We start from the raw sequence: 17,875 nt of genomic DNA, 5'->3' as shown, positions 1-17,875 counted from the left end.
TATGAAGGACCCCTGAACAAACCATTGGATTTCCCCCCCCCCCCCCAAAAAAAAATCAAGAGTAGACTTATTTGAATTGGTAGTAAATGAAAAGGAAAATAAAATAAAAAAGACACCGCTCTTCTTCATCGAGGTTTCACAGCTGCTATCAAAAACTTCCAGATGTAAAACATGCCTCCAGGTTCTGATTATACCCTGGAGCAGTGGTTCTCAACCGGTGGGGCGCGCCCCCCCGGGGGGGCGCCGACACCCTCCCGGGGGGGCGCGAGTAGGCTACAGGATGGGAGTGGAAAAAAACTGGAAAAAAAAAATGTGCACTTTTTTTTATCACTAAACTACTTTCATAAAAAGTTAAAGTTTTGTATATACATAACTCCTGAATAAAAAATAAAATGTGTTTGGACTGATTTTAAAAAAAAAGTTTTGAACAAATTTGATTGTTTTGTCGATAGTGAGCGCAAATGCAGGTGATAAGCGGTTTTCATCCGGGTTTTTCGCGCATGCGCGCCGGACTGGAAGGAAGCTGACGAGTTCTCGGCATATTTTTCTTCTTTAGATAACGTATCACAAGATCGTTTTAAGGGTAAGTTGATGGTTGATGGTATCATATTGCCAGATTTATACAGCAAAAGCCTGAAGGGACGGAGGGAGTCTGTGAAATGCTGGCCAAGGCTTGTACGGTGACATAGCTAGTAGTATAGCTGCCTTATAAACACGGCAGGCAATACACATGAGAGAGCATGGAACCATGAACCCACTGGACGGCTAAGAATTATTTTATATCGGGACATAGACACCAGCAACCCCCGCGACCCCATGAGGGATTAAGCGGGTCAGAAAATGGATGGATGGACGTTCAGACATGTTTGTTTAACATCAGAAAGCGGACACACAGCGCTTCAGCAAAGAGGACGAGCCGCCCGGTAGGTTTAAACAAACATTGTTCACAAAGGATTATTTCGGTGTTTTTGTCCTATTAATCCTTTTCACAGACTCATGCCAGAGGGTTTGCATACATTGTACATGTATGTATATTAAAAAAAATCGCCGTAGTTAGCAGCTGTAGTGCAGACCGCGGTGAAGTTAGCTTGACATTGGACATTCAACCTCCGCGGAGTCAGCGGGATCTAGCTCACGGTTGATCCGGTTGAAGGACTTCGATTTCGGCTAGCGTGTCTCAGCTGCTCCGTTCTCCCATACGCGGTGGGACCGTCAATAAATCTGATTTGATTTTTGTTTCTCAAGAGTGCTCCGCTGAGTCCGCGGAGCTTGAATGTCCATGTCAAGCCAACTTCACCGCGGTCTAGTGCCGGCCAGAAAGTAGCGCTACATACTTGGCCGGTGGATCAAAAGGTCCGAAAGAAATGGGATAAATTCATAAAAGAAACGTGAAAGGACTGAATTGCCAGCAGTGACAAAAGTGTTTTATGCAATTCACACTTCACGAGCGAGGATTGTGAGGGGTACTTACAATGGAGCATGGCTCTATGTCTTAGCAACGTTAGCTATAGTCTCCTCAGGTTCACCTTGTTCAAACTCCGTTTCTTCGTATATATATTCCTTATCTGAGTCGCCGATGCTTGAGGGGGAGTTTGAAGATGTATCAGACATTTTTTTTATTTATTTTTTTGTACGTAGAGTAAGAGTTATTAATAAAATTGAACAAATCGGTAGCAAAAGACGTAGTATTTGCATGCACGGTACTAGTTCTGTTTGTGACGTCGCATTCCGGAACAACCCGAATGCAGAACGTTCGTGCTCTTTCGCTTATACAGCAAGTTTTATCTAAATTACCTCCAAACGGCGCACATAATTCACATATAATATACATTTCTTTACTCTGGTGACTATTTGAATGCATCTGGCAAAAAATACGTTCAGTCCAAGAGTTAGACTAGTAATGATAATAGGCCAACTGATGATAATAATAATGATAATAATAATAACAACAACAATAAAGCATGTAACCTCATAATTATATAGCAATAGCCTTGTAATAATGATAGGCATATACTACTCATAATAATAATAATAATAATAATAATAATAATAATAATAATAATAATAGTAATAATAATGCCTGCAAGCTCACATTAGAAGTCTGGTGCTACTGCCAATTATAGCAATAGCCTAGTAATGATGATAGGCCTACTGATGATGATAATAATAATAATAACCAAAAAAAAAAGCATGTAACCTCACAATTATATAGCAATAGCCTAGTAATGGTGATAGGCCTACTGATGATAATAATAATAATAACAAAAAAAAAAGCATGTAACCTCACAATTATATAGCAATAGCCTAGTAATGGTGATAGGCCTATACTACTCATAATAATAATAATAATAATAATAATAATGCCTGCAAGCTCACATTAGAAGTCTGGTGCTACTGCCAATTATAACAATAGCCTAGAAATGATAATAGGCCTACCTACCGCTACTGATGATAGTAATAATAATAATGTGGGCCTAAAAATAATAGCCTAGGGCTATCTATCTATCTATCTATCTATCTATCTATCTATCTATCTATCTATCTATCTATCTATGCAAGGTAGAGCGAGGCTGGGCGGGGGGCACTGGGGCCCCAACTGCAACGAACCAGCTTTGGGGGGGCCCAGCTTGCAAAAGGTTGAGAACCCCTGCCCTGGAGCATCCACAGCCCTCTTTAAAGAGAACCGTGCTGCCATGATGCAGATCCGCCGCTAGGAGGCAGTCTCGCATAAAAGCCGACATAAGAAATGATAAAGAGTCAATGATCTGCATCTGTAACTTTGAAAATTAAACTTGTTCAATCGAGGGTGCGTTCTTCTAAACTGGTTTTCTCTATAAAACAGTATGTTTGTTCTCCATCTTTAGATCATCCCCGGATTAAAGTGCCATATCAAAGACTTAATAAAAGCAAGAAGGGAACTGACTGTACCTCTCAGCTCCCCTGAGCCTGCAGAAATTCAGCTTTTTTCCCCCCCTCCTCTCTGCCTCCTGTTTCCCCTTCCCACTGCTTCATTGATTTTTACTTAAGGGGAGGACGAAAGAACACGGCGGTCCTTCTCACTGCTGTGTTCTGGCATTTGGAGAACCACGGCTCAAGAAAAAGGCAACATGATAGCCTGGGTTCCTGTTGTATTTATCTCTTCATTTCTGTTGATGGTGAGCTGGTGAAATAGGTCAAATGTTACAGATGCATGCCTTCGTATAAGGCGGGAAGGAGACGTCCTTCCTATGTGTCCCCACTTAAAGATCAATGCAGAAATCTTCATTTTACAGGAAAATAGCCTGAATAAATGCACGAGTCGTTTATTAGGAGAGAGAAAAAGCTCTCCAAATCAACTTGCTCACATGTTCAAATCTAATTTGAACGTGAGGACAACTGGAGTTTTGCTGAACTTGGTTGATATAAACTTGGTCCTGTTATTTCATCAACACCCTCCTAATGATATCAAGGGCGATTAATGTTTGGCTATTTCCTGTTTTTCACAGTAGAACAGTTATATGAGGATTCTTTCCAGGGATGATGGGAAACATCCGGTGGGGTACGTGACCAATACCATGTTAGGTGAACCTTGTAAAAGGGGGTGAGACATGTAAAATATGGGACATTGTGGAATGTAACTGAAATGCACATACGGATAAAAAAGAAGTCCCCGCTGGCCACAAATGGATTCAGCTTTGTCTCGTCTCGTCTTTTTTAAAGCTCAATCCTCTTCCACACTGAACCACACCCATGGCAAAACATGGAGGTAGTAGAGTGATGAGTTCTGCTTTGTATCTGAAAACCCTGATGGAGATTGTCCGGCCATCAATTTGGGACCTTAAGCTCAAGGAACCTTGGTTAATGCAGCAGGACAAGGATCCAAAGCCTGTTTATGGTTCAGAAACCCCCAAAACAAAGATTTAGGAGTGGCCTAGGGATGCACCAATATTAAAATTTAAGTCGATATAGATAGCCGATATTAATATCGTCCGATAACTGATATTTACCAGTGTATGTATGTATATATATATATATATATATATATATATATATATATATATATATATATATATATATATATATATATATATATATATACACACACACACACACATTTTGTACTGGCTGAAAACAATGGCTAACTGAATTTTTGAATGTGGGTTATAGTCTGGACTTAGCTGCTACTTTTCGTATGTCTTCTTTTGACACCGTGAAAAACAACCCCACTGCTGACATTGCATCTCCGCTTCATTTAAAAAACCCACAATCCTGGCTGCAATGCTTTACTATCACATGGCCAAACAAAAACAAAATGCATGACCAACCCCGTCCCCTCCTGAAACACAGGCACACAGCACAACTAGATGGAACTAAACATCGGCTGTCAATATCGGCCCAGTTTTACTTATCAGACCAATAGCGATATGTTAAAAAAAAATGACTAACATTGGCCAATACCGATGTTGATGCAGATATATCGTGAATGCCTTGAGTGGCCTAGTCAAAGGTTGGACTTAAACTAATTAAGCTGCTGTGGTGAGACCTCAAACAGGCCGTCAAGGCTTGAAAACCTTTCCCGGTGTGGCTGGACTGAAGCGGTTCTGTAAAGAGCGGGCCAAAATTCCTCCGCTGAGATGTTATCACAAACTCTTAATGTCAGCTGTTGTTGCCAAGGGTGGCACAACTAATTAGGAAAATGGGGGCAATTACTTTTTCGCCATGGACAAGATTGGTTTGGGTTGCTTTTTCCCCCCTGTTCGTTTACTGGGGTTATTTTTTTGTACCGCGCCAAATGTGTCTGAGGCTCTCAAAACTAATAGTGACAAAAAAAAAAACATCACAAGAATCCATAAGGGGGCAAATACTTTACCAGATACCAGCGCTTAGAAACAGAAGATTATTCTAATAGTTTCAACAAGTTTATACCCCTGAGGTCTGTTACTCCTCCACACGTTTTCTGCCCCCACAGCAAAAGCTGATCTGTCTGCCTTTGTAGATGTAGCTTCACACTCCCTTGATGAGTTCCCTTGTGTCCACTTTAAATTTGGCTCCTCATTTCTCTTAAAGTAGGAAAATGAAAAAGAAAAAAAAGGAGCCCGAATCGTCATCTCAGCACAGCAGAATAAGTTAACAGTACTGTGTGCCCGCTGAATTAAAAGACAGAACAGAACCGTGTCTGGGCCCACGTAAATAAACGTTTATTAAATCGTGTGACTCGAGGGCGGGAGGGTGGTGCACAGGGAGGCAAAAAAAACAACAAGAATCTCAGAGGACCCGGGGGGCGAAAGCATAGAAGAGGACACGGCTGGTGGAGAAGCATCCTTCTGAGGAGCAGAACGGGCAATGCTTACTCTAAGCGAGGCGATGACTAATGAGAAGCAGTTGCACGGTATTTAAAAAAAAAAACTGCACACAGAATGAACAAACAGGAATGTTTTGGTCAAATAAAGCTGGGCTTGAATTTCGCTCTGTACATCGGATCCCTACGACAGTGGCAGGCTGCTGGGAGCCAGACTGAAAAACAGAGCGCTGACCAGTTCTGAAAGGCAGCAAAGCACACCTGGTGGAGGTGCTTGCTTCAAATATACCTTAAAATGCGCTTATTATATCGCAGCTACATAATCCCGACACGTATGGTGGAACGGTGGTGCTCTACCATGCAGCACGACCACAGCCGGCGGTCTTTCTGGATGGAGTTTTCATGCTCCCCCCTTTGCTTGGATGGATTCTCCCCTGGTACTCCGGCTTCCTCCCCACCTTATAAAATAAGCATGTTGGGTTAATTGCCCCTAGGTGTGAGTGTATGGGTGCATGGTTCTTAATTCTGGCCGACTGTTAAGGGTGTACCCCGTCTGTTACCTCTTGAACACGATGGATGGATGGATGGATGGATGGATGGATGGATGGATGGATGATGCCTCTATTGGGGTGCTTTTCTTTTGTGGGGGGGACATTTATATTAGTATGGAACAGGTGACTGAAAAACAACACATCTCTTGATTGTCTTCCAACTAAATAAATGTACTTGTGTTAGAGTTTCTATATTGAACTGAATGTTTTATTTCGTCATATCAGATGGAAGTTGCTGTGAACATCCAACCTTTGAGTCGGGTTCTCAGTTGGGTTTGGACTGACTGGGCCGTTCTAACACATTAATATTCTTTGATCTAAACCCTTCCAGTGCGGCACCGACTTAATATTTAACGCCAAAGTCCTCCTGGAAGAGGAACTCTCCCCTCAATGTCTTTTCCATCTCCTCGTCAACTCTGATCACCCTCCTTGTACTGGCTAAAGAAAGGCCTCCACCAAGCACCATGCTGCCACTACCGTGCTTTTCCTTTGGGGTGCTGTATCAGTTTTCTATCACCTAGCATTCATTCTGGATAAAGACCAACAAGTTGGGTTTTGCTCTCATCCTTCTGTCACCCCCTCAACAGAAACTGCAAAGAGGCCCTTCAACATACATTTCTTTTTGCCACTTTCGCCTAAAGGCCCGATTTGTGTTTCCCTGTCAGAGTTGATCCCGTTCACTGGAAGCAGGGCAGTGCATCGACGCCGCAGCTGTCCTCCCAACAGTGTCCTGTCATTATCCATTTTGAATCTCTCTCAATTGCATTCTTAAATTTTAAAAACACCGACGTCTTTTCTTCTCGGGTGGCGTTCGTCTGAGCTGAAGCCGCTCCGCGTCCGGCGAAGCCATCGCAGGAGAGCCGTGCGAGTACCCGTGCTTTCGCAGAGTCAGCAGAGCAGCGGTGAAGTCATGCCTTCGTCAGATTACTCTCCAACTCCCCCAGACGCGGTCGACCCTTTCACTATACATCCGTCAGCTCTCCACTAATACATATATACACTCCCCGTGTCTGCTCAGAGACCTTCACACGCCTTCCGCCAGGCTTGGCAGAACGTGAACGCGGCAGCTTCTCGGAGCGTGCATCAGGGGTCCACCAGATTCCCCGACTGACCTATTATCACCTCTGCAGACGCACGGCGAGCCCGGGGCACCCCGTCCATCTGGGTCGCGTCTCGGCGCATGCTGCATCGCTTTCTGAGCTGGAAGCACACGATTGCACGGAGACAGACCGGAGCAGCTGCGATGCATAACACATAAAGGCAGACTAGAGAGAACAAACGGCCTCGCGCGTGGCTCTAATTGAGACAAAGCTGTCTCGGGGTGATCCAGAGAGTATTCATGTTCCAGTCCCGTTTGCCGTCTGCGCATCAAAATGAAGACAAAACTTAATCGTCAAACAATAACTTCCGCCCTGGGAACGCCAACCATCTTGGTTGTCTTACCTGGCTATTATGACTTAAAGACAAGTTAAAGATGCGGTTTCGCCGTGATCCGTTTGTTGCTGAACGCTTGATTAAGAATCCGAATTTAGTCCCAGTTGCTGCCTCGACACGTCGTTCGACAAAGAACAAGAAGGTGCACATAGAAACAACAGATGGAGCAGCAGACGACACCGAGAATGGAAATCTAAATGACTTCTCGCCGTACCGGTGGAAAGTGCGGAGGCCGGGGAAAGGACTTCATTGTTTAATTTCTGAAATGTAAAACCTGATTTGTGAAATGGAACATGATCAAGGAGATCAGGGAGAGTGGTGGTACCATGGCTGAGACTTGTTGCAGAACACATGACATGTCTATAAAATGATACTATAACATGTATTTACCATCATGTTTAGAAAACTATTCCACTGGTGAGGCATGGTGGATGGAGTATTATAGTTTAGGGCAGATGAGGAAGTTTCACTTCATGGAATGAGCTTAAGGAGATCAAACACTCGCCGCTATTAAAGCAGGAAGGAATAAAGTTTGTTATCTGAGTTAAAGGGATAGTCAAGTCAAGTTTATACATACAACACATTTGGGCAGCAGGGCAGTTGAAAGTGCTTTACATCATGAAAACATCTGAACGGTCACCAGTTGTGAGACCAGTGACAAACATTAAATTGTACCAAGTGAAAACATCGATATACGTAAAATATGTTGGGGAGTGTTCCTGTTATTATGACCCGAAAGCAACAATAAACAGGTGGGTTTTCAGTCTTGATTTAAAGGAACTCTGTGTTTTGGCTAAATGCTGCTTCTCCATGTTCTGGTTCTGGGTATGCAGAATAGACCAGAACCAGAAGATCTGAGTGGTTGATGCAGGAACAACAGGTCTTTGATGCATTTAGGTGCTGACCCTTTAGAGCTGGGGTGATGTGCTCTATCTTCCGGGTTTTAGTGAGAACTTGAGCAGCAGCATTCTGGATCAGCTGCAGTTGTCACATTGATTTTTTTTTTTTTTTTTTGGACAGACCTGTGAAGACGCCATTGCATTAATCAATGAAACTAAACATAAGCGCAGGAATGAGTTTCTCTAGATCGCACTGAGACATCAGTCCTTTGGTCATAGAAATGTTAGAAAACTGACTTTGTAACAGTCTTTATGTGTCCTTAAAGGTTCAGGTCTGAGTCCATCACTACACCCGAAATGTTGAGCCTGATCACTAGTTTGTAGTTATAATACCTGAATCTGCGTGCTGACCCTAGTTCGTTCCTCTTTAGGTCCAAAGAGACAGTTTTGGCACATCCATGCACTGATTTGTTCTAAGCATCCGTTCAGTGCATGGATGGGTTCAGATTCACCTAATGACATTCTAATGTAGAGCTGTGCATCATCTGCGTAGTTATGGTAACTCATTTCGTTTCTCATTATAACCTCATCTAATGAGACCATATAGACATTGAATAGAAGGGGTCCCAGGATTGAACCTTGGGGTACCCCTACATGTGACTTTTGTCCGCTCTGATGAAAAGTTACCTACTGACACAAAGAAGTCCCTGTTCTTTAACTAGGATTTGAACCAATTGAGTGCTGTACCAGAGAGTCCGACCAAGCTCTCCAGTCGCTTTAATAATATATCACGGTCAACAGTGTCAAATGCTGCGCTGAGGTCCAACAGAACTAGTACTGTGGTTCTTCCACAGTCTGTCTTTATGTGGATGTCATTGAACACTTGGACGAGGGCGGTCTCAGTACTGTGGTGAGCACGGAAACTGGACTGAAAAACATCAATATGATTGATCAATGTAAGGAAGCTGTTTAACTATTGAAACACAGCCTTTTCAATAATTTTACTGATTAATGGCAGGTTGGCGAGTGGCCTGTAATTCTACAGATGTAATTTGTCCACATTGTTCTTTTTTATCAGTGGTTTAATAACTGCTATTTTTGAAGCCTGGGGAAAAAACACCTGCCCAGAGGGATGAATTTACTATTTGAATCAGATCTTTTAGTTATTTGGAAATCAATCCAGTGGGTTTACAGTTAGCTAAGGTAGCCTCTGCTAGGGTACCTTGGAGCAGTAGCACAGACATTGAAAACTGGAACAAACATATACACTGTCTTTATTTGAGATGGAAATGATTACTATGTGTTTATATAGTGTTGCATCACATCAATAGTAAGATTAAGTTGTTCCTTTGAATGTGATGCAGCAGACCCATCTTCCATTGCTCTAAGCGATGTCTCTGTCTACTAAAGGTTAATGAGCTTCAACTCATAATACTCTACAACTTCAGAATATCCAAACTATTTCTATAATCCAATAGATGAGTTAGCAGATAATTTGATGAGTTAGTAGACAATTTCTGTTCTAACATTTCAGACATTGTTGATTCAGCTGCTCCCATTAAAGTGAACGTCCTCTCCCCATTAGTAAGATTTGAAAGAAAACTTTGTCGTAGGGCTGAACATAAATGGGGTAAAAGTCAACTTCAAGTTTATTATGAAATCTACAAAGCTTCCACTCGTCACTAAAACATGACAGAGAGAACCGAAGGGCTGCAGCCAGTGAAGCACATTGGTACCTTTAATGTAGCAGCATAGACATTCAGCTGCGAAAACAGCGACAAACTCAACAGAGGAAACCGCAAATGGTTAATGTTAGTCAAGATACTATTATACCCCATAGTATCCCACTGTATTTATATGGATATTTTACAGTTGGAGTTGTTATGTACGGATTAAATCAGCGTAAATAGATTACCTTGCACTGCTCTGAGGATTTGATTACAGTTCTAACTCATTGCAATATAACGATAGTACATTTTATTTGCAAAGCACACTTTAATATCTTTCGACTTCTCAAGATGTGTCACAGTTCTACAATAAACAAGGTTTAAAACAATCTAGAATAACAAATCCTAAAATAATTAGCATGAAAAACATAACAACTCTAAAACAATAGTATTAAAAATGTGGCCAACGATTGCAGTGAAGACAATATGCCATCTGTCTACCACAGGTAATGGAAACGTTACAGAAAATGGCTTCATGAAACCTTGCTTAAGAAGGCCCAAATAATTTCCTTTAGGAACAGTTACTTAAAAATTTCTGTTTTTCAGGCACAGAGAGACAGAGATGGTGTTAAAAAGAAGGAAGCCCTAATTTACTCAAGCCATTTGAAAGACACAGCAAACGTGGAAGAAGGTGCCATGAGCACATCAGACACGATCTGAACTGTGTGGCCTTCATGCAAAGCTCTATCTGTGAAGTGAAACTGATGCCACACATAACCCTGAACACATCACTCCACCCGCTGGAACACGGTGATGGCGGCATCATGCTGTGGGGATGCTGGTCTTCAGCAAGAACAACACCCGGGTAGGACTGAGCGATAAATCCATTTTATCAATTAACTGCAATTTTGAAACTCTTGATGATTAAATTGAGGAAAACTGAGATTATTATTTTATTTTTATTTATTTATTTATTGCCAATGCATTCTCCTGGGTTTTCATGAAACTTTCCTTGAAAGTCCCTAAAGGGGAAATTGTTTTGGTAATAGCCAGCAAGGTTGATTAAATTTGATTATTGTCAAAATGCGGCAAAAGATGAATCCTTTTTACTCTCAAACGAGACACTTTAATTAATTTATTTACTTATTTTTAAGTTGGCGTGAAGTTGCACAAGTGAAGCCTGTTCTCAGGCAAGGCAAGGCAAGGCAAATTTATTTGTATAGCACATTTCAGTTCAAAGACAAAGCAAAGTGCTTTACATGATTAAAATATAGGGGGAAAGAAACAGAATAAAAGCAAGTAGAAATAAAATGTAGAAAAAATGAAATAAAATCATGGGAAAATGGAAACTAAAAGCAAATCCTAAATCCTTTTACAGTTTTCTGGAAGTTTGTTCCAGATAAGTGGAGCATAGGAACTAAATGCTGCTTCTCCGTGTTTGGTTAATGTTCTAGGTATCCAGAGCAGGCTGGAGCCAGACGACCTGAGTGGTCTGGATGGTTGATACACTGATAACAAGTCTGTGATGTATTTAGATGCTAAGCCATTCAGAAGTATTTTAGATGTGTAATGCACCTAGCAGCAAAATGTTATATTTTCAAAATGTACTATGGCGGAACCTGCCATCTTGTTTTATGAGCACGTTGTAAAGCTATTGATAAGTTGCACGTTGAACTCAGGTGAACTCCCAGGTGAAATTATTGAAATAAAAGTATGTTTTTAAAAAATAATTTCACAAATCTGTTTTTATGAAACAAAGGGGAAGAAAATCGATTAATTGGATTTGGTTAAAAATAAATAAATTGGAGATTTTATTTTTATTCCATATCGCTCCGGACGGCTCTAGACCCCGGTCAGAGCTAACAGGGGAGACGGGGGGGCTGCTAGGCTGCAAATGGCTACAGGGTAATGTATTAAAATGGCCCAGTTAAAGTCCAGCCATAAGTCCAAAGTGTTGCCTACCACACAATTTTCAGATTTTCAATTGAGGTACTGCTCTGTGGAGTTGTATCTCATAAAATTCCATAAAACAGAATTGTTTGTCTATGAGGGTTATAACTACTTACACAACGTACTGTCATTATGAAACGTATTTATAGGCGTTGTGTTCTGTTTTGTTATCATCTTTCTTCATTCCCAATCATATAAAGAGGCTGTTTTCCCTCTCTGTTAAACTTTTCAAGTGGTGGTCCAATATGGAGGGCTTATCTCAGTGACGACCCAGTTGCATTATGGGGAGGGAAAAAAGGGACTAAATGTCAGGCTACGTGGGCAACCGCTGCATCGTGTTGGAAGATATGAAAGGAACAAAGTTAAACAAAGTTTGCCTGAAATGAAATACAGCGTGATATTACTCCTACAGCCGACGGTAAAAATAGAAACTCTCATTTTCACCTCATCTTTCTTATGTTTTCCGCGCGTATAGCTAGCACTGTACGCCGTAGGTTTGAGAGCGAGCCTGTGCGCGCCGTGCCGTCTCTCTGAGCACGACCCAAAAAAAAAAAAAAAAAAACACTCACAGCAAAACATGCAAATGTTCTATTTCAGTGAGAGCGGTGGGAGTTCAGTGGGCGGAGTGGTCAAAAACATGCGCTTAATTTGATTAATTATAACGTGATTAGCACCACAATTATACAACTTCCCCGTGTTCGTTTTAGAGAGCTGTCTGGGAGAGTTTTATGTCCTGTGAGGGATGCGGGGGAGCCCGTTTGGTGGTCATCAGGTTTTAAAAAAAAAAAAACAACAACACACCACTTTGCACTCAATGTTGCACCATCCTCCCAAAAAAAAAATAAAAATGTTTTTGTCTGGATTTTAGAGAAATATTCAGATTAGAATCAACTAGAGGTACGTCGCCGTGGCAGGTTGCTAAGTTACGGACCGTGTCAGGAAGTGACGAGCATAATTGCGAGCCTGGCTGACAGACATCGAGTAGGGTGTTCATTAGACTTGCTCAAACATTAAGGCGTCAAGTCTTTTTAAAGGGATGAAGACCTGACACGAGCTTTTTGTATCAGCCGATTTACCAGATTGTAATTTTGGCCAACGAGCACGGCGAACAGGGAAGAGAAAAAAAAAAAAAAAAAAAAAAAAGCCTAGGAAGAATTTGATGTAAAAACCCAAACTGAAGTCTATTCAAAAACACAATGTGGGGTTTTAAATAGACTCTGTTCCTCTGGAAATGTTCTCATTCAAGTGTTTGCTACAGTAGCTGCACTACATGAGGTTATTTCTCTGTCGGTCTGCGTTGTTTCTCTCTCTCCGTTGTCCGGCTTTGATTGACAGAGATATTAGCGCCTTTTCCTCTCTCTCTCTCTCTCTCTCTCTCTCTCTCTCTCTCTCTCTCTCTCTCTCTCTCTCTCACTCCCTGCCTCGTTTCAACCCCCCCCCCCAATCAATCCTTCCATCTTCTCCCTCCGCCTCGGGGGCCATGGGAAAATGAAGCTATTTATAGCGACTCGAGGCGTTCAAGGCTCCCACTGTAGGAAAACAAGTCGCATTTGAACCACCGTCAAATGCTTTCCTGAAGTTTATTATTTCCGTCAACACGGCTCTTAAAATGTACTTTGTAGAAGCCCTTTGGCTGCTGTCTGTACCTGCCCTGCACATCTGAGGGGCTGAGATGCCGCCAGTGCTACTCTGCAAAAATAGTGAAAGGTGATGGAGAGCTTCTGTGAGCATCGATTTTCCAATATTCTCAATTGGACTCAGGTCTGGACTCTGACTGGGTAACTTAAACACACAAGTCTGCTTTGATTTAAACCCTCCCATCATACCTCTGGCTGTATGATGAGGGTTGTTGAGTTGCAAGGAGGAGAACGTCTGCCCCGGTCTCAAACCCTTTAGGTTTCTTCCAAAATCTCCGTCCATCTTCCCATCAATTGAGCTGCTTCCCTGTCCCTGCCGAAGTAAAGCATCCCCACAGCATGATGCTGCCTCCACCGTGTTTAGATGGACATGGAAACACTGTATTTTTTTATTTTTTTTTGCAAGTAGGCTCCCCAAAAAAAGTGCTATTTTGGTCTTGTCTTGCTAGAACGTCAGCTTCCAGGTGTTTGACGTGTCAAATGCAAACCCTGTAGCAAAAAAAATATAATCTGAACTTTTCATGCCTTTGAACTAGAGATGCACCGAACCAGATTTTTCCAACCCAATCCGATTGAGCATATCGGCGGAAACCCGATACCACTGTTGAATGAATGAACCATATACCTTTGCCATATTTGTGGTGTTTAATTTACCAACTTTATCACCACCCCTCACAGTTTTGCCGTTGCGGATATTGCATGTCGCAGTCGGACCTGTTGGCTGCTGTACGCGCTCTGCGTGACGACGTACACCAGCGTTGCAAACGTGGAATTGAAGTCACTAGATCGCTGTGTGTGATGTGCATGAATAAAAAAAAAAAATGGATCGGAATGCTTTATCAACGTCACTCATCCGATGTCCGATCCAGCTAATTTGTCACTATCGGAGCCGATATCTGATCCCGGCATCGGATCAGTGCATCTCTACTTTCAACGATGACTTCCTTCTTGCCACTCTGTCATGAAGAGAAACAACAAACAGTATTCCTGTTGAGATGGCATTTTGAATTTGGGAAAGCTAAAAAGGTTTCCCGCAGCTTGTTCCCTGACCTCTCTGTTATTATCCTTGGTCCACATGACGCTTTTTGTTCACTAATGTTCCGACATGTATGACTTTTTGAGGTAAGTGGTGCCGCTGGTTTTTATTCAGAGGCATCAGTGTAAAGGGGGCTTAATGAGCTTCACAATCTTGCTCTACTTTGTGTTTATCACACACACAAAAAAAAAGTTCGCGGTTTTGCTGCCTAAAGAAATGTGTAAATGCTTTGGGTGTGTGTGAATACTTTTATGGGGCACTTTATTATCAGAAAAAGACGGATGTGCCACTAAGCTAGTTTTGGTTTGTGTGAATTATTGTCATCATAAATGTGCTGTCTTTACACACCAAAGCTTCCCTCTGTGTGGCTTTCTTTGTGGCTGATCTGGGCTGCAAAATGAAAAGCGTACAGGGAAACATAAATGAACTAAAACAGCAGAATCTGCAGTAGAATTGAAATGCCCCTACTTGTCTTGCAATATTAAATTTCAATAAAATTAGAATATTACCAGATGTACCCAGTAGAAAACGTCCAGCTGAGACACCCGAATTCCAGCAAAATTGGGATTAGATATATTTTATGCTTCAAGATTGTTCACTATGTAATTTTGTAGCCGTCCAATTTCTTTGTCCACTTTTGAATGAAATTGTTTTCTCTTAAAAATAATGAGTTATTTGTTCCTTTGTGGAATTTTAAAATCTAAAATACCACATGCCTGAGAAAGACAGATTCAAATTCAATAACTTTCAGTAAAATCCAAATACAGTTATAGTATAAGGCGGTCCAGATCACTTTATAGTGGCAGTTGGTAAAGAAATGTTTAATCTAAGCAGACTCCAACAATTGCATAGACTCACTGATGTTACAGCAATCCCTCATAGCAGGCCTCACATGGCCACAGTAGAAATGAAAGGACTGCCTTTAGCCAGAAACCTCTATTTAAAATGCGCTTTATAATGAGTGAAGCCATCAAACCTTAGGTTGAACCTGCCTCTTTCACTTTCAGTAAATTAAAATGTTCTATTTTCTAAAGGGGTGCCATTTGTAAAGCCACTCATCCAAAAATTAAAGGCAATATTTTGGGTTGGGCCTACGTCATGGGGGCTCATTTACCAGTCATTTTCTCACCATCATTCATACATTTACAAATGTATGAATTACATGGTCTGTAAACTAAATATTTAGGTTACAAACTAAGTATTTACTTTACAAACTAAATAATTGTATAATTAAATATTTAGTTTGAAACAGTGAACTTAATAAATGTATCAAAAACATGACTTTGAAATAGGAAGCCTCAATTTCTTCCCTCTTGTGACAGGCTAAATAACCCGAAATATTGCTGTTGATGTTTGACTGTGTATCTTTACAAAGTGCACCCATTTTGCAGCCTGTGGAAGGTTTTCTTTGAGGATTATCCATTATTTAGCTCCACCTGTTGACCGACCAAGCTTTCCTGTTCCTGCGGGGGGGAAAAAGCAATCCCCTCATCCATGATGCTTTCAGGATTTTGTAAGCGGACGACAAAAGTAACTCACGTTGAGTCGACGTGCTGGCATATCGTTAGCCTCTACGGTCAGTTGTTGGTCTTCATGAGGGAGGATTAATGTAGTTTTGTTTTTTTGCATTTTTCCTCTTTCGCATCAACCGCATTAAAATGCAGATTGCTGGATCATTTCTAAGACCCCGATAGAGGCTACAAGCCCAAGCATCTGTTAATAAAGCTTAATCATCTCAAGCACTGCCGGATTTTTGACCTTTGGAGATTTTAGTTGACACTTTAAAGAAGCCGTGAATTTGTACCAGATGCTCTTGGACTCTAAAACAAAGGATGACAAACTGTTGATAACATTATTGGAAGTTGCTGCTCACAAGTCGGGGAGCTGTGGAAAAGGGAACCGATGCCCGTTTTTTATGAAGAGCAGCAGCCCGTCGTCTCTCCAACGGCCCTGCTGCTTTTCTCTGCTTGTGCACCGTGAAAATCAAGAGAAATGATTAAACGTACCAAAACAAATTTCCTGCCACATCAAAGCGCTGCACAAAATAGCAAAAGGTGATTTAATGTCAACCAGAGTGGGCACTTTTTCATTACCGCCATCTTATTCCACATGCCACTACTTAAATTTTAGCAGAGCTATAATTTGGCTTCACTTCATGCATCCATGATTTTAGGCTGGATTTTTTTTTTTCCTTTTTTTCATCAGGCCAAATGTGAAGCCAGCTAAGTGAATTTGTTTTGCAAATGAATGCAAATACGGATCCTTAATAAGCCGAATTCATCAGCCAATTTGGTCTGCTTTCCAAACGTAAGTGTGGATTCACAAGGCGGAGGGGGGAAAAAAATAATCCCCCAAAGTCCAACACCTGACATCGATCTAATATAGTCGAGGGGACTGACGGTGATTGAGTAGGGGCGCCTGGGAATAGCCGGAGCGCTGTGGAAAGCGCCTGATTATATTTGTCACCATCAGCTTGCTTTATTATCTGGAGGATGTTGACATATTTACAGAGCATGGCTTACTTTAATTTGACCAACAGGACCAGCTCCATTCCAATATAACCCATCAACGTCAACAATGCAGAGAAGCAGCAAATCCGATTAGTAAGACTTTGGCTGTTCTTTTAAAAAGGCCCCATTTTGTTAGCAGAGCCGGAGATGTCGTCACTTTCAGTTTCGATGGCTTTAAAATGATACATTAGCAATAGGCCTGTATGTGCGATTAACACGCGGATAGCAAAATGACGGATCTAATGGAGACAGCCGGATCTAATGGGGGCCGAAGAAATGCCGCTAATTGGGACCTTCAGGGACGTTGCAATGGAATAAAGTTACTGAGCAAGACAGATGCTCGTTTAGACAACTGTGGCTGAACACCAATGTCGAAGCGGTTGTTTTAATTGGACCAAATTTGTAGAAAGTTTTATGGGAGCAAATTGCCAATGAAAACTGTAATTAAGTGAGAAAATAGGCAGATATAATAATACTAATAATATCTTGATAGATGTATTAAGGAGCATTGTTCTGTTGTCTTTGAGAAAAAAAAAACCTGTTTTTGTGACCTTTTAGCCGTAATGTAACAACTCTGGCTTGGGTTGCAATGATACCATCGGTCCAGGATTTGATGCTGAAGATACGGGGGTTACTGATGGGCAGTTTGTACTCGTCTAACCCCACAACGACCTCAAGGTCAGAAAGTCTGAGCCAACATGGCGGCGTTTCACTCCAGCATTCCAGTCATTAAGCACGACTGCCGAGTTGTCCTCGAACTCCGGAAAGTTGCAAACGCTCATCTTCCTCGGCATATTCGACCGCCTCAGCATCCTCGTCTCCCTCAACACCCCTGGCTCTATGGTCACTGGCTCTCGTATAAGTCAAACCTTAACTTTCTGAGGCTCATCCATGGCCTCTGTAACCAGCATCATCTGCGTTTGAGGCTTTCTGAAAATGATGTCCCCACCTCAATGAAAATCCTTAATCTGAA

The sequence above is a fragment of the Fundulus heteroclitus genome, chromosome 17, assembly GCF_011125445.2.
Source record: "Fundulus heteroclitus isolate FHET01 chromosome 17, MU-UCD_Fhet_4.1, whole genome shotgun sequence".
NCBI classification, from domain to species: domain Eukaryota; kingdom Metazoa; phylum Chordata; class Actinopteri; order Cyprinodontiformes; family Fundulidae; genus Fundulus; species Fundulus heteroclitus.
The sequence above is the reverse complement of the archived record's forward strand: the minus strand, read 5'-3'. Positions refer to the sequence as shown.